This window comes from Gorilla gorilla, chromosome 15, assembly GCF_029281585.2.
Source record: "Gorilla gorilla gorilla isolate KB3781 chromosome 15, NHGRI_mGorGor1-v2.1_pri, whole genome shotgun sequence".
Taxonomy (NCBI): Eukaryota; Metazoa; Chordata; class Mammalia; order Primates; family Hominidae; genus Gorilla; species Gorilla gorilla.
Genome location: NC_073239.2, coordinates 93,447,307 through 93,472,727, shown reverse-complemented (window position 1 = coordinate 93,472,727; position 25,421 = coordinate 93,447,307).

Sequence of the window (25,421 nt, the reverse complement as noted above, 5' to 3'; positions counted from 1 at the left end):
GGTGAAACCCCATCTCTACTACAAATACAAAGATTAGCTGGGCACACTGGCATGTGCCTGTAATCCCAGCTACTCAGGAGGCTGAGGCAGGAGAATCGTTTGAACCCAGGAGGCAGAGGTTGCAGTGAGCCAAGATCACGCCATTGCACTCCAGCCTCAGGGACAAGGGTGAAACTCCGTCTCAAAACAAAACAAAATTTTACAGATTCATTAATGCAAAAATATAGTTTTGATTCCCTTAAATGTGTCTCTATTTAATTGTAAATTTTCCTGTAGTTGAACGATGTATCTCTTGGAAGGCAATGACATCCAGTTAGCTAAGGTTACTGACAATAAAGTTATCACCAGGTCCATGCCCTTTTTGGGATACACTAAATCTTTTGATGGTTGCTATAATGTTTATGCTTCCGCAATTCAAAAGGGTTGGTGGTGAAGTCTGTTACCTGTATATCCACATCACATGGATTCCAGGGAAACCTGTAGCTTCCAATTACGTGTTACAGGATTGCACCTTCTTTTCTTTCAAGTTTTGTGTATATCTTCTTTCCTAGGCAAGAACTTAATGTAATTCTGTATTCATTTTATATCCTTCCTCTCTCACTCTCTTTTTTATATATATATTTATATATATTTATATATATTATATATATTTATATATTATATATATATTTATTTATATATTTTATATATATTTATATATATAAGTTCTAGTGTACATGTGCACAACGTGCAGGTTTGTTACATATGTATACATGTGCCATGTTGGTGTGCTGTACCCGTTAACTCATCATTTACATTAGATATTTCTCCTAATGCTATCCCTCCCCCCTCCCCCCACCCCACAACAGGCCCCGGTGTGTGATGCTCCCCTTCCTGTGTCCAAGTGTTCTCATTGTTCAGTTCCCACCTATGAGTGAGAACATGCGATGTTTGGTTTTTTGTCCTTGCGATAGTTTGCTGAGAATGATGGTTTCCAACTTCATCCATGTCCCTACAAAGGACATGAACTCATCATTTTTTATGGCTGCATAGTATTCCATGTTGTATATGTGCCATATTTTCTTAATCCACTCTATCATTGTTGGACATTTGGGTTGGTTCCAAGTCTTTGCTATTGTGAGTAGTGCCGCAGTAAACATGTGTGCATGTATCTTTTTAGCAGCATGATTTATATTCGTTTGGGTATATACCCAGTAATGGGATGGCTGGGTCAAATGGTATTTCTAGTTCTAGATCCCATATAGACCAGTGGAACAGAACAGAGCCCTCAGAAATAATACCACACATCAACAACTATCTGATCTTTGACAAATCTGACAAAACCAAGAAATTGGGAAAGGATTCCCTATTTAACAAATGGTGCTGGGAAAACTGGCTAGCCATATGTAGAAAGCTGAAACTGGATCCCTTCCTTACACCTTATACAAAAATTAATTCAAGATGGATTGAAGACTTAAATGTTAGACCTAAAACCATAAAAACCCTAGAAGAAAACCTAGGCAATACCATTCAGGACATAGGCATGGGCAAGGTCATGTTTTGTTTTGTTTTTTTTTTTCCAGACGGGGTCTTACTCTGTCACCCAGGCTGGAGTGCAGTGGTAAGATCATAGCTTATTCTAGCCCTGACTTCCTGGGCTCAAGTGATCCTCCCACTTCAGCCTCCTGAGAAGCTAGCACTACAGGCATGCCACCACACCTGGCTAATTTATTTAGTTATTTTTTGTTGAGATGGGGTCTCCTTGTGTTGCCGAGGTTAGTCTTGAACTCCTGGCCTCAAGAGATTCTCCTACCCTCAGCTCCTGAATAGTTGGGACTACAGGCACACACCACCATGCTCAGCTAATTATTTAATTTTTTTAATTTTTTTTTTTTTGTAGAGATGGGGGTCTCCCTATGTTGCCCTGGCTGGTCTCAAACTCCTGGCCTCAAACAGTCCTCCTGCCTTGATCTCCCAAAGTGCTAGGATTACAGGCGTGAGTCACTGTGTCTAGCGTCACATTTCTTGAGCCTCTACTAAGTGCCAGATGTTATGCCAAGGGCTGGTTACAATCAGAAGCAGATACAAAGTGTTCCCTGTCCACCTGGAGACTAAGGCAAGGCCTTGATGAGATTGTTATTCAAATCCCTCTACTAAAGACTTCAGTTAAAGGGTATTTTTGTTTGTTTCACTGTCTGCTCTCCTACTGAACTTAAATACACATACACTTGTACTCATTTCCTGCATCAAATGTGACTCTTTGACCCAAAATACTCCTTAAGAAGTTTTTTCTTATAAAGTTCCTATGTATTATACCCTCAGATTTTAAGGGCTCATTCGTCAGATAGATAAACACACATGTGAAAGCATGCATGTGTATTCAAAAGGTCTCTTCATGGAAAATAAATGAGGAAGAAATGTCAAGGGAGCCGTATCAAATGGGGTATCTTAGTATCTTTAGAGAGAATCCCAGCCACTGACTGCAGATAGATAAGGGAAGAGAAACGTAATGATAAAATAGAAAAGCCTGCAATATTTTACTCTGCTTAAAGCCAGGTGGTGAGTGTGGAATTCCTTTCTGGGGTGAAATTCCTTTATTCCATTTACAAGCCTCTCCACCCTGACGTGTGTGCACACATGTACCCAGCTTTGTGTGCGGGTGTCCTTGGTCCCTGGCGTGCACGTGGCTAGTCCTGTCGGCACGCAGCCTCCTGTTGATGTGGGCAGCATCTGCGATCTTCCTAGCCCATCCATATGCATGTGTGTCTATATCCCAGCAGCGGTCAGCATCATTCATTTCCAAAACCAGCATGCATTCATTTTCATAACTTTTTGTTCCATTACAATATTAATGGGACTATCAATGGGAAAGGACAAGAGAAGCATTTTTAATGTTTATCTGACAGTTGCAAATTTCACTTGAGGTTGTTTACTGGGATCTGATTGTTGGCAGAGAGGAGCAGGAGAGGCAGCAAGATTAATGGGATCACAGGAAGAGGAGATGTATTTATGGGCCTTCTGAACACCATCTAAGAGTAATAAAAAGTCCTGCCGCACCCTTCCCCAAGTGAGACTTAAGAAGTTTTAAAGGCTGAGAAATGAGGGATTGTTTTAATTAACTTCCATCTAATCCAGGTGGCCTGTTCAAAGTGAATCGTGCTGCATTTATGTCTCAGTCTATTAAAAATTAGATGGCCCCAGGGGCCAGGCGTGGTGGCTCACGCCTGTAATCCCAGCACTTTGGGAGTCCGAGGTGGGTGGATCACGAGGTCAGGAATTTGAGACCAGCCTGACCAACATGGTGAAACCCCATCTCTACTAAAAATACAAAAATTAGCCGGGTGTGGTCGTGCACGCCTGTAATCCCAGCTACTCAGGAGGCTGAGGCAGGAGAATCTCTTGAACTGGGGAGGCGGAGGTTGCAGTGAGCTGAGATCGTGCCATTGCTCTCCAGCCTGGGCAACAGAGCGAGACTGTCTCCAAAAAAAAAAAAAAAAAATTAGACGGCTGTCTCCCATCTCCCATCTCTCCCCGCTCTCTCTCTCCCCCAGCCTCCACCCCCAAACCCCTGACCCTAGATTTCTATCACTCTGGCTTGCCCTATTTTTTCCCTCTTCCTTAAATAACTCCTGTGCAATCTCAGGGAGAGAGGATCTATCGATGGGGCCATCCATGGGGAGGATGGGAGAAAGAAGAAGCGGATGCCAGAGGTTGCTAGGGGAAGGGAGATGGGCACTAAACCTTGGACAGGAGAGAGGGGATTTGTGCTTCCCCTGAGGCCTTCCCTTTGCTCTTGTCTGCTTAGGCCTATAGGTAACAGAGTAGTGGGTCCTAAGAACCCCTGAGGACATATGGGGGAATAAAGGGATAGAGACGCATGGGTGGACCCATCCCATTGCCTCCCAGGAAGAGATCTGGCTGTGGGAAGAGACCTTCCCAGGGACACTGGCTTCTCCCGAAAGCTATGGTATCCACTTGACCTCTGAGTCCTCCATCTGCCTAAAAAAGGGTTTCCAGTTAAAATACAGGATATCCAGTTACATTTCAATTTCAGGTCAGCAATGAATAGATACTTGTATAAATATGTCCCAAATATTGCATGGAACTTACTTATACTAAAAAAAATTCTTCATAGTTGATTTGAAATTAAAGTTTAACGGAGTGTCCTGTATTTTTATTTGCTAAATTTGGCAACTCTATCCGAGAGAAAGTCCTCACCCAGTGTAGTTATTATGATTCCAGATTCCGGCATTGCTTTGCCTACGCTTAGATCTTGAGCTACTAGTTACCATTACCTCTCTGACCTCAGTTTCTTCATCTCTTAAATGGGGATAATAATAGTAACAATATTACCTACTTCTAGGAATATGATGAGGATTAAATAAAATTAAATGCACCAAGTCCTTAGAACAGGGGTCATGGTCCCTGTTGCAACTACTTAACTCTGCCAAAGTTAGTGGGACAGTAGCTGGAGACAAAATGTAAACCAGTGAGTGTGGTTGTGTCCCAGTGAAACTCAAATTACAAACACAGGCAGCAGGCCTTATTTGCCCCCAGGCTGAAATTTGCTGAGCCTTGGCTTGAACCCAGCATATCATTAAGTGCTTCTTAAGCATTGATCATTATTATTATTCTACATACTTGGGACTCTCCTGACCAGGGCTGGTAGGTAGCATTAATTGAGCAGCAACAAAAAGCTCTTCTTGCGTCTTAAAATACAGGTGTCATCTGCTTACTGATTCCTGAAATTTCACAGTTAGAGATTCAGTCTTGTGTCTACACAGCTCTGGAAGAAGTCACTCCTTAGGCTTTATCCCTTGGCGTGAGGACTATCAGGAGCACAGAGCAGGGTTTAGAGAGCGCTTAAGCTCGGCCAGCCCCACGGACGCAGAATCTATCACTCATCCTCACATTCATTCCTGGAGGGGCTTGCTGGGATTATGTACATTTTACACCTAAGCAAGCCGGGGTTCCAGAGCATGAGTAACTCCTCCCGGGCCACCCAGGCAGTCAGGGCCAAAGCCGGCTACTGGCTCCTGCCCACAGTTCCTGGGCTTTGCAGGTCAGAGCCAGGCAGGGTCCGCACTCTCCTCGTTTTACCATTTACCAATGTGAAGATGGCTGCTTCTGATTTCTCGGGCACAGGGCTGCAGCATTAACGGTAGAGTAAGTCCAAGGTCAGCAGGAAGGGATGAGAGAGATGCGGCCCGAGCAAGAAAATGGTCTTAGAAGAGGGGATAGAAAAATGGGAGGAAAAAAATTCAGAGAATTCTGCTTCACCCAGAGCTGTGCCACTCTCCAGCCTGTCTTCCTTGAACCAGGTGGTGCAGGGAGCGATTGTTTCACCACTTACCTTCCACCTCCAGGCACTGTCTGGAGGGCCAGGGCCCAGCACTGCCAGGTTCTTCTCCAGTCTACACCGCTGGAGCTGGGACAGGTGCACCCAGGTGGTCTACCTCTGCTCACCTCTCCCCAAATCATACTTGCCCAAAATTAAATGCACCATCTGAAACTGCTGGTGCACACAAGAGGTCTGTGTGCTCCCTACTCCTCCCAAGCCGCACCTCCCACCCAAGCCCCATCTGAACTGGGAGAAGAAGGAGTCTTGATGTCCCCAAAGACACGGCTCCGGAGTCAGACTGGGCTGCTAGTGCCCAAACCAGCTGCAGGACCATGGGTGGACCTCTCCTTGCCCTGGCTTCTTCCTTTGTAGAACAAGGGTGAGAAAACATAATTCTGGAGCTACTGCAGGTTTTAAATAAGAGGATTGAGGCGGAGCCAGGTGGTGAACACATCAAGATGCTGGAAGGGTGGTGTGCCTGGAGAGGGCACGGATGCTTCGTGCACCATCTCCTCCTCCCTATACCTTGCTCTACACATCTCTTCCATGTGGCTGTTCCTGAGTTGTATCTTTTATAATAAACTAGTAAATGTAAGTAAGAGAGAGAGAGAGGTAAAGGAATTAACCTACTGCTGAGCACACAGCAGGAGCTGTAGGGCTGGTTCCATGCCCTTTCCTCTTTCACTATAGATGCCACCAGGGCAAGGACCTTATGCTAGGCATCTCCAAGCTTGCCGGCCAGATGCCTTAGCCCCCTGACTTGTTTCCCCACCCAGTAACCCAGCGGAACAAGAAGAGAGGGGTGGGAAAATCTTGTGGGCAGTTCTCCTCTCTGTCACTAATTAGCTATGTGGTCATAGTGATCACTCACTTTCCACCTCAGGTTTTCATCTTTCAAATGGTCATTAAAATGTGTTCTCATTTAACAGTGACTCTCTGGAGTCGTTATGGAAGTTCCAACCAAAGCAGAGAGGGGTGAGCAAGTGAGAAATCTAGAATCAGACCTCAAGGTCACACCCACCTCCATCACAGTCCACACTGTGTGCCTCAGCAGCCTCCCGGGAGACACGGCTATAAAAACAGTGCCTAACTCTCAGCACCATGGCAAGGGTGATGCAATGTGTGCAGAGAACTTGGTGCAGTGCCTACGAGGGCACTCTCTGTGCTGTGTATGGTAGCTGTTATCACGGTTTCATTCATTCAGTTCCTGCCGGGAGACACTTACCACCGGCCAAGCTGTGAGCCAAGTGCATGGTTGTGAACAGAGCCAAGGCGATGTCCAGGAGAGGCCCATGCTGTGCAACTCTCAGACCTACCACTTTTGCATTGCATCTGTTCCAGCTGCCCACGCATCCTCACTGTTGCTTTCAAGCTAGTCCCTTCCCAGTCAGCTCTGGCCTGGACTCCTCAGCAGGAATCACCTCCCTCAAGACCCAGTCTCCTCTCTTGAAAGACTCCTTTGGTGACCAGTGGGTCACAGTCCTGTTTAGGAGAGGAATCTTCAGTGGGAGGTTCCTTTTTACCAAGCACTGCACTCTCCCTGGTAAACCTTCTTCATACCTTAACAGCAGCAAGGACACCCACATCCCATTTTTCCTACACACTTCCCTACATCTGCAGTGCTTCACAGGTCATCTCTTGAAACCTTAGTCCCCTCCACATCCCCTCAAACGCTGCCACCCCCATCAATTTCTCCTTTGCCCAGATGCTAATAACATCAAGGCCAGAGTTCTAGTCCTGGCCAGTATCATCTCAGAAGAGAACAGATGGGGGCACGTTGGCTTTCGTTAATTTCTGTGTAAAGTCATGCACATAGGCATGCAATCAGGTTAAGAACAAAACCATCAGCTTAGGTGTAAACAATCTTCTAAATATATATGTCGGGTACTTAGCCCCAAATATACATAGGATCAAAAATTTCAGAGTTGGAAGGGACCTTAAGGGATAGTCCTGGTCCCGTGCAATGGCTCAGGACTATAATCCCAGCACTTTGGGAGGCCAACGCAAGTGGATCAGCTGAGGTCAGGAGTTCAAGTCTGGCCAACATGGTGAAACTCCGTCTCTAACAAAAATGCAAAACTTAGCTGGGCATGGTGTTGCATGCCTGTAATCCCAGCTACTCCGGAGGCTGAAGCAGGAGAATCAGTTGAACCCTGGAGGCGGAGGTTGCAGTGAGCCAAGATTGCACCATTGCACTCCAGTCTGGGTGACAAGAGTGAAACTCTGTCTCAAAAAAAGAAAAAAAAAGGGTAGTCCTGGTCCATTCTGCCCACCCAAAGAAATAGGGATATTGTCTGTAGTGCCCATCATGATCCCAGGACTTCTTCCAGCTTCCAGACCAACACATACAGAGCAGAGTACCTTGTGTTTGTCACTCAGTGCTGTTTACTTGGTGATTTTGGTGGGTCATTTGTCCTGCCTCATCATTAGAGGGTAATGTGCTTAGGGCAGGGTCTGGCCATTGACTCTCCCAAGACACTTAGGCCAGGCATTTTCCAAGGACAGGTGCTTACTTACCCTCTGACTGAGGCATAGATGGGCTAGAGGGGCTTGCAGGGCATGGGCCACTTCCACACCCCAGAGCCCTGCCTCTCAGCTGGAAATTGACCACAATGTATCCTCAGTGTTTGATATGGGTCTGTTAAGTTACTTCAATGGGCTAAGGAAGAAAGGATGTTTCCTATGGAAAAAAATAAAAATAGGCCAAACTGAGCTACTTTCTTTGATCAACTTTGAGATAAAGAATAACATTTATTTGGCCAGGCACGGTGGCTCATGCCTGTAATCCCAGAATTTGGGAGGCCAAGGCAGGTGGATCACTTGAGGCCAGGAGTTCGGGACCAGCCTGGTCAACATGATGAAACCGCTTCTCTACAAAAAATACAAAAATTAGCTGGGTGTGGTGGCATGCACCTGTAATCCCAGCTACTCAGGAGACTGAGGCAGGAGAATTGCTTGAACCCAGGAGGCAGAGGTTGCAGTGAGCTGAGATGACACCACTGCACTGCAGCCTGGGTGACAGAGTGAGACTCCATCTCAAAAATATATATATATATTTTTTTCTTATAAAATGTACATATAAAAGTGTTTAATAATAATAAAATAATAAAATGAACACCCCTGTATCCACTACCTGGCTTAAGAAATAGAATCACTATTATCATTAAAAACACCTCCCACCCCCTACCTGTGTATGTGACATTCCTGATGTCATCTGAGCGTCTCCACCTTGTGGATGTTTGTCTTAATCATTGATATGGTTTGGATCTGTGTCCCTGCCCAAATCTCATTGAAATTGTAATTCCCAATGTTGGAGGTGAGGCCTGGTGGAAGATAACTGGATCCTGGGGACAGATTTTCTCCTTGGTACCATTCTCATGATAGTGAGTGAGTTCTCGTGAGATTTGATTGTTTAAAAGTATGTGACACCTCCCCCTTCTCTCTCTCCCTCCGCTCCTCCTCCTCCAGCCATGTAAGATATGCCTGCTTCCCCTTTGCCTTCTGCCGTGATTGAAAGCTTCCTGAGGTCTCCCCAGAAGACAAGCATCATGCTTGCCAACATCATGCTTCCTGTACAGCCTGTGGAACTGTGAGTCAATTCAACCTTTTTTCTTTATAAATTACCCAGTCTCAGGTATTTCTTTACAGCAATCCAGAATGGACTAATATAATTATTCCCTGATTTTTTTTTACAATTTTATCACATATGTATGCATCCCAGAACAATATGTTGTTACTCATGCATATTTTCAAACTTTATATAAGTAGCACCCTATTCATTGTATTTTTTCTTAATTTGCTGTTTTTACTCAACATTACGCTTTTGAGTTTTATCTACACTGATGTATGTAGCTATTGTTTGTTTGGATGTATAGTTGTATAGTTTTAATTATATGATTACAGCAACATTTATTTATCCATGTTGCTGCTGATAGACATTTGGATTTCCAGTTTTTGCTATTACGATCGATGTTGCTATGAAGATTCCTATTGTGTGCATCTCTAGGCACATATGCAAGTCTCTTTTCCATATGTACTGAGTAAAAGCGCTGGATAGTAAAGTGTGCATGTGTTCAGCCTTAGTAGGTATCACGGGATGGCTTTTCCAAAGTCATTATACCAATTTATACATCTGCCAGCATCAATATCCTCATAATACTTCATGTTGTCAGACTTAAGTTTTTGCCAATTTCATGTATGTGAAATGGCATCTCCTTCTGGTTGTAATTTGCGTTTTGTTGATTATTTTTTTTTCTCTTATGCTTATTGACCATTTCGTGTTTCCTTTAATGTGTTTCCTTGGCCAATTATTTTACTGGGTTGTTTTTTTCCTAAAGATTCATAGACCTTCTTTATGTACTCTGGATATCAATCCTCTATTAGTTGCCCATGTTAGGAATATCTTCTAGTTTGTGGCTTGTCTTCTCTTTCTCCCTGTGGTATCTTTTGGGGAACAAAAGAGCTTGATTTTAATGGAGGCAAATGTATCAGTCATTTTCTTTATGGGTTCCACTCCTGTGTCTTAAGAAATCATTCCTTACATTGGGGTCATGTCGATAGTCTCCTATTTCCTCTATGTTCTTCACTCTGGATGCCATCTTCTCGTAGGAAGATGTCCGTGAGGTCCCATCTCAGCCGGCGTAGCTCCTTCTCAGCTCCTCCCATTCTCAAATGCAGTGGTCGGTTGATTTGCATTCGCCCCGCTGGGCCAGGAACAGGGACCATATATCATTGAGTTCTAACTTTGCGACTCTTGCAATGCCTGGCACACAGTAGTCTATCCTCTCTATGGCTTCTTCATTTTTTGCCTTCTTAAAATCTCCTTTTGCTTTGGCTCTGCAGCAATGGATTCTCAACCATAGCTGCACAACTTGCCAGACCCCACCCCCAGACTTTCTGATTTAATCGTTCTGGGTGGGACATCAATGTGTTTAAAAAGGCCTTAAGGGGATCTTGCATGCTGTCAGGGTTGCGAGCCACTGCTCTGTAGTTTTGTGAAAAGCCAGGCTCCAGCATCTGTCCTCTGAAGCAACTCACTTCTCATGCTCCCCTGGTCTCTTACCTCAGTCCCAATTCCAAATAACAAGCCAGGAGGGTAGGCTGCAGTAGTGGACAGCGGGCCCTAAAAGTCCCCAGAAGGTGACCTGCCAAGAGTCTGTGAGCCTCCAGCCATCGAGACCGCCATATTGGCGGTTTCAGTTGCCACTAACGGGAAATAGATGAATGGGAGGGCATGGGGAGGTTTGGAAAGGGGCGAGAAGGGAAAGGTGCCATCTGTGAGAAAGGCAGAGGGATAGAGGGAGAGGCAAAAGAAACACATTCTGGAAAGCGCCAAAGTTTTGACAGGAATCTGCCTCCTTCCCCCTCCCTTTCCCATCTGTTTTGGAGAAATGTAAATGCGCCCGTGTTCCCAGGTGACTGGCCGGCGGGGAGCCTCTTTGGAATTCTGCAAACTGGCCATCTGTCATCCTGTAATAAATGATAGCTATAAAAGAAAGTGATTATGGGGCCGATAGGGGGAGAGGCATTTGTTTATATTCTTATAATATGTATCAGATTGAATAGAAATTATCACTTAAAATTGACAAATGGAGAGCAAGGTTCCTTGGAGAGGGAATCAGGGACACAGTGGCAGTGATGGGACCATGGGTGAACTTTATTTGACCAGGTGTCAGGGACCAGCTCAGCCCCAGAGGTTCACACGGTACGCCGGGCCCCTGAGGGTGGGGATCCAGCTTCCAACCTTCTCCAAAGGTCTTGGGTGTGCACCTGGCAAATATGGCTTGGCTGGTGCATAGGAGGGTCTTATGTCCCCTCCTGCCTGGGGAGGAAGCAGGGTCGCTCTAGGAGATCAGCACAAAGCTGGGTTTGTCTCAGTGGGGCTACTTGACCCTGCATCTCCTATGTATGGCCCCCCAACAAATAACTACCTTCTGTTTGATTTTTTCCCTTCCAGCCATGCTTTTCCAGTTTCTGGTGTGATGCCCACCAGCTGGGCCTCCCATCTTCTGACTTTGCCTTTCTTGCATCCCATCCTTGGCCCCTAGCTCGCCTTGTTCCCTGCCCTTCTGGAGCAGCACGTTTGCTTTGAGAGTCCCGGGGGGCTCGCTTCCCTAACGTGTCCCCTGTATTTCCGTATTTCTGATGCTGCCTGGTTGCCTCCTTCACAGCCCAGGCCAGGGAGCATTCAGGGCTGACATCTTCCTAAGAAGCAGCAAAAGGCTTGAGGAGCTCAGCTGTCCCTTCACCTTATCCTTCTCACATGCCTTGGCTAAAACCTCTAGTCTCCTCTGCTCTAAAATAGGATACTTCTTCCCAGGTCTCAAAATAATAAAACTTGATGTTTATAGAGTCCTGATCAGGTTTTCATACCCCACAGGCTAGGCACAGAAGATCTTATTCTGTCTATCTTACAGCTGGAATAACTGAGCACCCGAGAGGAAAAGTCGCATTTCCATGGTTGCACATTAGGGAGTGACAGAGTCACCTGCTGTTCATTCCTTGCAGTATCCTTTACTATTGACTAATGCCTCTAAGGCAATAAGCACGCTTATTTCAAATACTTTTCACATTCTCCCTCCATGTTGATTATTTGACTGTATTTTTAATATTTAAGCACAAAACGCCTTTGTATATTAAGCAGATCTTTATGTATTAAATACATTTATATATATGCAATACTCAGCACTAGTCTTTTTTTTTTTTTTTTAAGATAGAGTCTTGCCCTGTATCCCAGGCTGGAGTGCAGTGGCAAGATCTCAGCTCACTGCAACCTCTGCCTTCCAGGTTCAAGCGATTCTCCTGCCTCAGCCTCCTGAGTAGCTGAGATTACAGGTGTCTGCCATCATGCCTAGCTAATTTTTGTATTCTTAGTAGAGATGGGGTTTCACCATGTTGGCCAGGCTGGTCTCTTAACTCCTGACCTCAGGTGATCCGCCTGCCTCGGCCTCCCAAAGTGCTGGGATTACAGATATGTGCCACTGCACCTGGCCTCGCACTAGTCTTAATTGACGTCACTCCACTCATTTCAGTTGTCTTAGTTAATTTCTAGTGGATTCCTCAGGAGGGATTCGTAAGGGTTTCTTACACGTTCAAAAGTTTGTCTGCAGCCTTTGTAGTTGACTCAATTTGTGTGGATATAAAATCCTTTACTCACTTGTTTCCTGGAATAGCTTTAATTTATTATTTAAATTTTTTTTTTTTTTTTTTTTTTTTTGCAGAAAGCATTGCTGTTGAAAAATCTGATGACAATTTAATTTTCTTTCCGTGGGGGATTTTGTGGCAATCCTTTCCAGTCCCTCCTGTTTCAGAGAGGTGTGTGTTCCTGTACTGTCAGGAAGGGAATATGGGCAAGATGTCCTTGCTAGCTTTCTGCCCAATACCTTGCTCTTTTGTTGTTTTTCTTGAGGGATACAAAATATGGGCTTTCACTTTCAGAGGCCTCTGTTTCCCTTCTCATATGACATGGTTTGGATCACTGTCCTGGCCCGAATCCCAGGTCATATTGTAATCCCTAGTGTTGGAAGTGGGGCCTGGTGGAAGATGACTGGATCATGCGCACAGTTTCTCCTGAATGGTTTAGCACCATTCCCTTCGTGCTGTTCTCCTTGGTGCTGTTTTCATGATCATGAGTGAGTTCTCGTGAGATCTGGTTGTTTAAAAATGTATAGCATGGCCCGGTGCGGTGGCTCATGCCTGTAATCCCAGCACTTTGGGAGGCCGAGGTGGGCAGATCACTTGAGGCCAGGAGTTCAAGACCAGCCTGGCCAACGTGGTGAAACCTTGTCTCTACTAAAAATACAAAAATTAGCTGAGCGTGGTGGCACATGTCTGTAATCCCAGCTACTTGGAGGGCTGAGGCAGGAGAATTGCTTGAACCTGGACCGGAGGTTGCAGTGAGCCGAAATGGTATCACTGCACTCCAGCCTGGGTGACAGAGCGAGACTCTGTCTCAAAAAAAAAAAAAAAAAAAAAAAAAGGAGCACCTCCCCTCTCTCTTCCTCCTGCACCAGCACCAGCCATCCTCCCCAGAACCTGAGCAGATGTCAGAATCATGCTTCCTGTACAGACTATAGAACCGTGAGCCAATTAAACCTCTTTTCTTCATAAATTACTCAGTCTCAGATATGTATTTATAGCAAGGCAAGAATGGACTAATACACTGTGTAACTTCAGCACTGTCCGACAGAACTCTGTGATAATGGATTTGTTCTACATCTGCACGGTCCAGTGCAGCCACCATACAGCAGAAGCTACTAGCCAAGCATTTGAAATGTGGCTGATGCAACTAAGAGACTCCATTTTAAAATGCAATTTTATTTTATATTTATTTATTTATTTTTGACACAGAGTCTCGCTCTGTCACCCAGGAGTGCAGTGGTACCATCTCAACTCACTGCAACCTCCGCCTCCCGGGTTCAAGTAATTCTCCTGCCTCAGCCTCTTGAGTAGCTGGGATGACAGGCGTGTGCCACCATGCCTGGCTAATTTTTTTATTTTTAGTAGAGACAGGGTTTTGCCATGTTGGCTAGGCTGGTCTCGAACTCCTGACCTCAGGTGATCTACCCACCTCAGCCTCCCAAAGTGCTGAGATTACAGGTGTGAACCACCCTGCCTGCCCTTAAAATTCAATTTTACTTTGGGAGGCTGAGACGGGCGGATCATGAGGTCAGGAGATCAAGACCATCCTGGCTAACACAGTGAAACCCCATCTCTACTAAAAATACAAAAAAATTAGCCGGGCATAGTGATGGGCACCTGTAGTCCCAGCTACTTGGGAGGCTGAGGCAGGAGAATGGTGTGAACCCGGGAGGCGGAGCTTGCAGTGAGCCGAGATCATGCCACTGCACTCCAGCCTGGCCGACAGAGTGAGACTCCATCTCAAAACAAACAAACAAAAAGATTCCATTTTAGTGAGGGTCATTGTTAGGTAGCCATATCTGGCCAGTGGCGGGGGGCAGGGGGCAGGGTGGGGCAGGGTTCCATATTGAGCAGTAGAGAGTTCTAGGTCTTTCTCTCCTTTGCTGTTACTCTCCCAGTCTGCAGTCTGAAGCCTTAGTTTGTAGTTCCTCCTCTGTGTGGGGTTTGTCCTGGAAAGAAGCCCTCACTGGTTAGTTTCAGGAGCTGTCAGGTCCAGACTGCCTAGGGTGTCCTAACCTCAACTCAGGGTCTGCCAAGACCCCTCCCAGCTTCTCTGCTCCTCTTACGTTTTAGCCTGTCATGGTTCCAGTCAGCACTTCTGGGTGGTTTTGAGGGTCTCTGGGCTACTTCACCCACTCATATTTTGGGGCTCATGGGATTCCTCCTTCTGATTTTGTTGTACATAAGGATATTTTGTTTTTCTACCCTAGTTGCTCTGCCCATTTTCCTAGAAGGAAGATTCAAAGTCTATGGTGCCATTGGCGCCACTGTCCTATTTTTATTTTGAAGACCCTGCTGGTGTGTAGATCTCAGAAGTACAGGCATTCTTGTGGATTCTCTGCTGCTTAAGTTTCAGCACAAAAAGTCACATGTTACGAAGTGCTAAGTACGTGGGAGGCACCAAAAATATGTGTTAAATGAATGAAGGTTCTTAACCACATATAGTCAACGTTAGACATCTGAGCAGATTCTAATAGTGTAGCAGACACTCTGGCACACTGAGCAAAATTGGCAGAAATAGATCTCTTGTGCAATGATAATTCAATGGCCAGATCCACATGGCAAGACAAGGGGATGGACTCCAGCTAGCTCTGTGCTGCCATTGGGACTCCTCTATGCAGGTCAATGTACAGAAGAGCAACAATCCTCATAAAGCTGATTAACAGACCCCCAGCAATGGGGAGGAGGCAATGAATTTAGAACTGAGCCCTGGAAGAAAGTGAAAGGTATGATTTCAAGGGAGATATTTATTATGTGCATGACACAACAATGAAATTGTAGACTGAATAAGTGATTGATGAAATGAATAAGTCAAAGACTTGGGTAACATCTCTTGATGAGAAGGCAAGCTCTCGAACATGCTGGATATGGCTGTAGTCACCCTGACACTTCTCAGATTACTCTCTGGAATAGAAATAAACTCAGGGGCTCTTCTGGACATTGACCCCCCGAATCTTATCCCTCTGAAGAAGTTTTCTCTATGCCTTCATCCTGAGCCTACTCAGTTTTGATCCCTCCTTGATGCCTTCTGCAGAGATAATGCTCTGTTTGTTTTGCCCTTCTATTAAAGACCTTTCTTTTATACGAAGAGCTTGTGGCTCTTCATATAAGAAAGAAAATATAAAAGAAAGTGGGGTTTTCCCTCTTCCCTTGGTTCTGGGGCTCTACCCAGCTCTGGAGTCAAAGTGTCGTGCCAGAGAGTTAGATGCTTATTTTTCATTTTCAAATATCCTTGACTCAATGTCAACTAAAAAATCACTTTCAAAAAATGTGCTTATGTTCCAGAGACCCAAAGAATGCACAGGGAAGTTGGGAGGCAGCAAAGTCTCCACCTCCACTGCTGGGGAGCCAGGACCCTCTTTGAGCTGGTGTCTGGAGGACCCTCTGCTGCCCCGGCCCAGTGCTTGCCTTTATTTGCCCCTCTGCCTTAGGCCCTGGCTCATCAGTAGGAAATCTCAGTGCTACCTTCTTTCCGTCTGGTGTCCTTCCTTCAAACGCAGACACAGGCAGCTTCTGCTCAGCACACCCCAGATCTAAGTCTTAGCAGGGAAAAGCCTCTTGGTGCCTCTCCTAGCTCCATGCCCTTTTCCTCTCATCTATTTCAAAAAGTTGGGATTGGGGAAGCAGTGAAGGAATCAGCTGCTTCTACTCTCAAGAAGAAAATAGCCTCACCCCGTCTCCTGCAAAAGGAGTACTATCCAGCCTGTAATATTCAGGGTCCTCCGGAGAGTCAGAGCTGATAGGACATATACACAGAGAGAGAGAGAGATGAGAGGAGACTTATAAGCTGAATTAGCTTATGAAATTATGGAGGCTGATGAGCCCCACAACTGGCCGTCTGCGAGCTGGAGAACCAGGGAAGCCAGTTGCATGGCTCAGTCCAAGTACAAAGGCCAGAGACCCAGGGATGCCAATAGGGTAACTCTCAGTCCAGGGCCAAAGTGCTGAGAACCCAGGGGCCACTGGTAGAAGTCCCCAAATCCAAAGGCCAGAGAATCTGGAAGTGGGATGTTCAAGGGCAGGCAAAGAAAGGTGTCCCATCTCCAGACGAGAGAGAGAGAGTAAATTCTCGTGTCCTCTGCCTTTTTGTTCCATCTCAGCCCTCAGCTGATTGGATGGTGTTTGTCTATATTGGGTGAGGGTGAATCTTCCTTACTTGGGCCACTGATTCAAATGCCAGTCTCTTCCAAAAACACCCTCATAGACATACCCAGAAATAAGGTCTTGCCAGCTATCTGGATGTCCCTTAATCCAGGCAAGTTGATACCTAAAATGAACCATGACACAGCCCAAAGAGCAGACCATGAAGAGGTGAGAGCCCCAACCTCGCTCTGAGCTTCACCAGCATGGCATACACACTGCATCCCAAGGGGCATGAGACATTCTGCTGGACACAGACCCATAGGAGACTTGTGGAGTTTGGGGATGAGAGTTGTTCCAGGGCCCTCCTTCAGCCTCATCCCGACCCAACAGTGGCCATTCAACACTCCCTGAGGGACTTCTGTGTGGGCCAGGAGCATTTTGCCACCTTCAGAAGCACGAATCAAGCCTTGCAAGTGGGTGATACCAATATCCACCCACGTGACTGCGTGCTGCTGGTAGCCCTGGTTCTGATGGGTTTCTGGGGGCTTCTCTCCCTTAGACACAAAGGGACTTTGATGTCCAGGGGCGTTTGTCCTGAACTGGTTTCTAGAAGGCCTTTGTTCCCATTGCTTTGATGAGGACAATAAGACAATCACTGGCTGACTTGGACTCACAGACGACCTGGTCAGGGGACAGGTTACGGGACCTAGGAGGTGACTCGGTGCCTTTCACACATGCCCCCATGACACCCCACCTTCCATAAGTCACCCATTTTGTGTGTTTTTCTTTTTTTTTGGGACAGAGTTTCACTCTGTCACCCAGGCTGGAGTGCAGTGGTGTGATCTTGGCTCACTGCAACCACCATCTCCAGGGTTCAAGCAATTCCCATGCTTCCGCCTCCCGCATAGCTGGGATTACAGGTGCATGCCACCACACCTGGCTAATTTCTGTATTTTTTAGTAGAGACGGGCTTTCACCATGTTGTCCAGACTGGTGTCAAACTCCTGACCGCAAGTAATCCCCCCTCCTTGGCCTCCCAAAGTGCTGGGATTACAGGCATGAGCCACCATGCTCAGCCAAGTCACTCCTTTGGATCTATCAGTATACATTTCTCTAACTCTTCTAGAATCTATTTAACTTTAAAATTTGTGTCAGCTATATTTAGTTTGGCAGCAATTAATAGAAACTTGGAGCTATAGCAGTTTAAATAAGTTAATGGTTTGCTTTTCTCCCAGGCAAAACACTCATGGAGACAGGAGGTCCAGGGCTTTTTGACAGCCCCACGATGTGGTTAGCGCCTCAGGCTCCTTCTGCCTTTCTGTTCTACCATTCTTAGTGCATGTGTCTGTCCTCAAGGGAAACTCAGGGCTGCAAGATGGCTGCTGCCGCTACAGTCATCATGCCCACCTTCCTGTCTTGAAGAAGAAAAGAAAGGAAGAGCTTGCCAGAGGAGTCAGACCCTTTTAAAAAGATTTCCTGAAGCCCCCCCAACAATAACTTCCTCTTACATCTCAGGAGCTGCCCCAACTGCAAAGAAGGCTAGGAAATGAACCGGGAGTATTGCCATCCTCAACAACATAGGGATTTTGTTGGCAAAGAATTATCTCATGGCACCTAAGCCTTACTGAGCACTTAGCTGATGTTGGATACTCTAAGCACCCCATATGCATGACCTCATGGAACCCTCACAACAATGCCATGATGTGGGAACTATGATTACCCTATTTTTCATAACAGGAAGCTGAGCCATAAGGGTTTCAATCATGTTTCTAAATGACAGAGCCAGGATTTGGCTCTGAGCATGAGTTTTTCCCACACTCAGGCTATCTTCCACTTGAGCCCCATGCCCTCAGCCATCAGCTGACTGCTTAAATTCAGGTCCCCTGAACTGCCCCCATGGCCCCCAGCCCCCAACCTTGTCACTGTGGTGAAAGAGCTTGGTCTTTCAGCTCAGAGGTCCCCATTCAGAGCCGTCCTTTGAGACCTGGGTGATTCCCCACCTCTGAGGCTCACCACCACCAGTGGTGCCTGGCACTTGTGAATTCCTGGTCCCCTAACCTGTCCCCTCCTATCTCTCTTCCATATGTCCCTGTCCCTCTTTCTATTATTCTGTTTTTCTCTTCCTCCCTCTCTTCTTTTCTTTCACAGCATCCCTTTATCCTTTCTTTAAAATAAAAGAAACACAGTCTTCCAGCCAGGGCTTAGTTCTTATACTCTCACTTTCCTTCTGCCCCTCCCCTTCACCACCCTTCTCCTTCTCTGGCCTCCCATTCCCCACACGGAGGCACCTCCCCCAACCCCCACTGACACACAGCCACCCCCGTGAGCACACGCTGTGGAGCAGGCCCAGAGGAAACCGCCAAGCCAGGGACATAAACATAATGGAGCTGGCACGGGCCCCTCCCCAGGGCTCGGCTTGGCAGTCACTCACTGTCACTAACAGGCCTACGTCCCCAACTGCCTTCATGATGCTTGGGAGGAGAGAGCCCAGAGTGAAGGGGACTTTTACTATCCTCAGAGGGAGCTTTGTTCCTGCTACAATCTTTTCTGCTCTGCTCTAGGCCGGCCAGCAGCTTGAAAGAGGTTTTGGTTTAAATGGATCTCTCTCCTTCACTCAGCAAACATCAATTAATTAACCAGAATAGTCAACAGTACCAATAAAGAGCTTGCAGGACTGGCCTGTGGGGTGGAGGTGGCATCTTAGAAAACCACGCAGGGCAGCCCATTCTGCAGTGGATGGGCTGAAGCCCCAGGGCTTGGTTTCCTGTCTCCCTCCCAACCCCCTTCTCTGCCTCTGACCCTTAGGCTGTGACTTTGGTGTAAAAGGAACTTGCTCCGTTACCAAACACATTTATGTAGCTGATCTTATTCATCTTCAGAACAACTCCAGTTTACCGACGAGGCAGTGCCCAAGTTCAAACAGCCATGAGCAGTGGAGCCACACTCCTGGATGATGAGGCCGTCCTGGTTTGCACAGACAACCTGCTTGTTTCAACAGGACCATGGAGGAGAGTAGAGGCCACCAGCCATATGCAGGGACCGTGCTCCATTCCAGCTCTGCCATGGGAAGCTGTATGACCTTGCATGGCTGCCCAAAGCTCCTTTTGTCTTGCCCTGCCTTCCTCTATAAGTATGGAACGCGGCCGGGCATGGTGACTCACGCCTGTAATCCCAGCACTTTGGGAGGCCGAGGCAGGCAGATTACGAGGTCAGGAGATCAAGACCATCCTGGGCAACATGGTGAAACCCCGTCTCTACTAAGATACAAAAAATTATCCGGGCATGGTGGCATGCGGCTATAGTCCCAGCTACTGGGCTGAGGCAGGGGAATTGCTTGAACCCGGGAGGTGGAGGTTGCAGTGAGCTGAGATCGCACCACTGCACTCCAGCCTGGTGACAGGGCAAGACTCCGTCTCAAAAAAAAAAAAAAAAAAAAAAAAAATGGAATGCTGCACATTCACTTCCTCAGTCAGAGATGGCCCCATAACCCAGATGTCCCCAGTGGCAGGCAAAAGGTTTTTGTTTGGCTGGTTGGCTGGTTGGTTTTGGTTTTGGTTTGTTTTGAGATGAAGTCTCATTTTGTTGCCCAGGCTGGAGTGCAGTGGCGCGATCTTGGCTCTCTGCAACCTCCATCTCTCGGTTCAAGTGATTCTTGTGCCTTAGCCTCCTGAGTAGCTGGGATTACAGGTGTGCGCTGCCATGCCGCGTTAATTTTTGCATTTTTAGGCTGGGCATGGTGACTCACGCCTGTAATCCCAGTACTTTGGGAGGCTGAGGTGGGTGGATCACTGAGGTCAGGAGTTCGAGACCAGCCTGGCCAACATGATGAAACTCCGTCTCTTCTAAAAATACAAAAATTAGCTGGGCATGGTGGCAGGCACCCATAATCCCAGCTATTGCATGGGCTGAGGCAGGAGAATCACTTGAACCTGGAAGGCAGAGGTTCCAGTGAGCCGAGATCGCACCACTGCACTCCAGCCTGGGCAATAAAAGCAAAACTTTGTCTCAAAAAAAAAAAAGAAAAAGATTTGTATTTTTAGTAGTTTAGGGGTTTCACCATGTTGGCCAGGCTGGTCTCGAACTCCTGGCCACAAGTGATCCACCCACCTCAGCCTCCCAAAATGCTGGGATTACAGGTGTGAGCCACTGCACCCAGCCAAAGAGAAGTTTTTAGAAGCCCCCAGTGAAGGTTTGTTGTCCGGGATTTAAAAGGAGGGCTTCTTTGCCTATCCCCTTCTCTCCTGCTTTGCATCGTGGTATGAAGATATGACGCTGGGAGCTGAGGCAGCCATCGTGTGAGCATGAGGTGGCGAGCTTGAGGACTGAAGCCAACGTATTAGAGCACGTGAAGAACCTGAGTCATGGAACCCTGCCCCCAGCTATCAGCTCCCCCTTCAGACTTCTTCTTATGGGAGGAAAATACACCTTTACTTGTTGAAGTTTTTACAATGGGCAGAATGATGTCACCATTCCCAGAGATGTTCATGTTTTAATCCCTGGAATCTGTGACTATGTTAGGTTATTTGGCAACAGGAAATAATGGTAGCAGATACAATTAAGGTTGCTAATCAGCTGGATTTAAAATGAGGAGATTATCCTGGAGTATCTGAATGGACCTATATAGATGTATCCCTCAAGACATATATATCTCTCAGAGAGAGAGAAAATTTATATTATTTTTTATTTTTTTATTTTTTTTGAGACGGAGTCTCACTCTGTTGCCCAGGCTGGAGTGCAGTGGTGTGATCTCGACTCACTGCAACCTCCTGGGTTGGAGCAATTCTCCTGCCTCAGCCTCCTGAGTAGCTGGGATTACAGGCACCTGCCACCATGCCTGGCTAATTTTTGTATTTTTAGTAGTGATGGGGTTTCACCACGTTGGCCAGGCTGGTCTTGAACTCCTAACCTCAGGTGATCCACCCACCTCAGCCTCCCAGAGTGCTCGGATTACAGATGTGAACCACTGCATCAGGCCAAGAAAAATTTATTTTAAGGAATTGGCCCATGAGCCTGAAATTTGTAAAGCAGTCTGGCAGGCTGGAAATTCAGGGAATAGTCAATGTTGAAGTCTTGAGTGCAAAGTCTGCAGGCTGAAAATTTAGGCAGAAATTCTATATTGCAGTCTTGAGGCAGAACTGCTCCTACTTTGAAACCTCAGTCTTTTCTCAGCCTTCAACTGACTGCATCAGGACTCTCAAGTAATAGAGGGTCACCTGCTTTACTGAAAGTCTACTGACTTGAGGTGAGTGCAGTGGCACATGCCTGTAATAGAAGCTACTCAGGAGGCTAAGGTGGGAGGGTTGCTTGAGGCCAGGAGTTCGAGGCCACAGTGAGCCATGATCATACCACTACACACCAGCTGGGGCAACAGAGCAAGACTCTGACTCAAAAAAAAAAAAAAGTTTAATTTAAGTGTTAATCACATCTAAAAACTACTTTTATAGCAACAGGCCAGGTGAGGTGGCTCATGCCTGTAATCCAGCACTTTGGAAGGCTGAGGGAGGTGAATCATTTGACACCAGGAGTTTGAGACCAGCCTGGCCAACATGGTGAAACCCCCCCTCTCTACAAAAGATTAAAAAACCGGGCATGGTGGCCTGTCCCTGTGGTTCTAGCTACTCGGGAGGCTGAGACAGGAGGATCACCTGAGCTCGGGTGGCCAAGGCTGCAGTAAGCTGTGATCACACCACTGCACTCCAGCCTGGGCTACAGAGCGAGACTCTGTCTCAAGAATAAATAAATAAATAAATATTTTAAAAGCTACTTTATAGCAATAGCTAGACTAGTGTTTGACCAAACAACTAGGCACCATAGCCTTGCCACGTTGACACATAAAAGTAACCATCACAAGGGTCCCCAAACGTACAAGAGGGAGCAAAAGAGTCAGTGTCACAGTGATTCTATGTGGCAAAGACTCGACCACCTGAGCATTGGTGGCTGAGCCTGCTTCAAAGCATTGCAGGCCTTGAAGATGGAATGGGGCCATGAGCCAAGGAATGCAGGACACCACTAGCAGCTGGAAAAGGAAAGAAAATGGTTTTCCCCTAGAGCTTCTAGAAAGCAACACAGCCCTGCTGACACCTTGATTTTAGCCTTGTAAGACCTGTTTGGACTTCTGACCTCCAGAACAGTAAGATGATAAATACGTGTTGTTTTAAGCCTCTAAACTTTATTATAGCAGCACAAGGAAATGAATACAGCCACTGTTTGTTCAGATTTTTTTCATGCACTTACAGCCAAAAGCATACCTAACATTCACTTGGTAATGTCACTTTATCTCTCTGGACTTTCAGTTCATCTCTGATGAATGGTAGGGGGTGAGGGGAGAGACTGAAGTTCTCTAGGCCTGTTTCTACCCTGCCTATGTCGGATCTAAATCTACCTGACTCAAGGGTGGTCTATTACTCCCTTACCAAGGTCCTCCTCTGCAGAACTGTATAAGTGGCACTCCAGGATGTTGGCCCTTCTTGCTAGCCATGGCCTTTGAGGCTCCCCAGACACATGCTAAGCACTTTAAGGAAAGGGGCCATGTCTTCTCTTTGTATCTTCTCACAGCAACCACTGCATGAATCAACTTTCTGGCATTCTCCTGTCACTAGCTGTGTGGCCTGGGACACATTACTTAACCTCTCTGGGCTGCAGGCTATTTGTCTCTAATAAGCAGATAATAGAAGTACCTGCCTCATAGGCTTATTATATAAGGAATAATTGAGATAATGAACGGGAAACATTTAGCACAGTACCTGACAACACACACTAAATAAATATTACTTTTAATGGTGATATTATTCACCACAATAAATATATTGAAAAGGCATTATTCTTGCCATTTTGCTATTAAGAAAACATATATTCAAAGAGGTCAGTTAATTTGCATGAGATTATGGAGCTCAAGAGGGCAAAGTTAGACTTGGAACCTAAATCTACCTGGTAAAATTAAAGGTAATAACACATGTAAAGTGCCTAGAACAGTGCCTGGCACATACCAGGCTCTCAGTAATGATAACTGTTATCGTATTTCTACTCCCCTAATTTATCTCTATTTATTCAATCGACACTTATTGCATGCCAACTACATATGTGTCAAATCCTGAACTAAGCAGGAAGACTGCAAAGATAAAAGACAGAGACCCTGAGCTCAAGGCTATAACTACTGAGCTTGATATTCCTATAAATTACTGGCAAGAGTGCAGGACACCCACAAGGACAAGGATGGGGACAGCGGGGACCCCGTACTCTCTTCCCTCTCGTTACCCATCAGGGCTACTTTTCATTCCTTGCAATGGATTTTTCCCTTCCCATCTCCAGGCGTTGCTCACTTCCACTTCCTCACTGACCCCAGGAAGGCACCCACTCCTTCTCCCCTTGTCCGTTTCTGCTTTGGAAATCCCATCCACCCTTCAAAGCCCAACTTGAATCCCTGCCCAACCATAGCGGCTTCCTGGATGATCCTTCCCAATTTTCCTTTGAACAACTCAGGGTGCACTATCCAGGGTGATCATCTAAGTATCTGATAATCAGCTGTCATGGGCACTGGCTGGTCAGAATGAGCCCAGCTGCAAAGACCCATAAGGCTCCACCAGGCTCACCAGCTGCATGGCCACCCTTTGAGGCCACTCAGCTGACACTAGATGTTTGTGGCCTTGAACGAGAGGCATTTTTAAATTTTTTCATCTTGTTGTTCTTTATAACTAGATTGTAAGCTTCTTTGAGTTCCTCATAGCATCCGCCCTTATCATATGTATCTGTCAGGAATACTTGTAGATTCAAATAACAGAAAAATTATCAATGTTTTAGAAAAATAGAATGCTATTTTTCCCCAAAACAAGAATGCTGGGAGTAGATGACTTCTAGGGATGGTTCTGTGGCCCAGTGGCATCAGGACCAGCATTTCTGTGTGTCTCTTGGCCTTTCCCTCATGTTCAAAAACAGCTGCCAAAACTCCAAATAGAAGGAAAGAAACCGCGTTACCCACAGTGTCTGTCCCTTTAATTTGACTTCCCTTTTATCGTATTGCCTGCTTCAGCGTCACAGGACCAGCCCAGCCTCCACGGAGGTTGGTGTAATAGAACAAATGTTTATGTCCCCTCCAAACTCATATGTTGAAATTTTCACCCCTAAAGTGATGACATTAGGAGGTGGGGCCTTTTGGAGGTGACTGGGTCATGGGGGAGGAGCCCTCATGAGTAGGATTAGTGCCTTTGTAGGAGACCCCGGAGAGATCCCTCTCACCTCCCACTATGTGAGGATGCCATGGCCGTCTAGTGAGCGGACCCTCACCAGACACTGAATCCGCTGGTGCCTTGATCTTGGACTTCCAGCCTTCGGACTGTGAGAAATAAATTCCTGTTGTTTATAAGCCCTGTTGTTTATAAGCCACTCAGTTTATAGTATTTGTTTTAGCAGCCTGAATAAAACAAGAAAGTTGGAAATAGAAGTGTTTCCCTTTTCCAGTCTCTGAGGTGGTGGCCGGCTAGGAATGACGGGGCTGGGAATGGGCATTATGTCAGGTGGCCAGCCAGCAGCGTCTGCCGCACCACACCTGAATGAATGAAGGAAGGAAGGAAGGAAGGCAGCAACCAATGAATGAATCAATGAATGAGTCCATCAATCAGCCTAAGAGAGGGTTCCACTTGGACAAGTCTAGGGTAGGAAGGAACCCAGGGATGTGGTCTTCAGAGCTCTATGTGGCCACTGGGTCCGGCCTGCACAGTTTCTCCCAAATCTCCCCCCAGCCCTCCTTCTTTCCCTTCTCCCAACCCCTTTGTGGGCTCCCCTTAAGAGTGGAACCCCAATACAGCTGTTTACGGCCCTGAAGAGACAGGCAGGGCTCTGTCCCTCCTCTAGTTCCTGCCCCCATCCTGTCCATACAAGACTG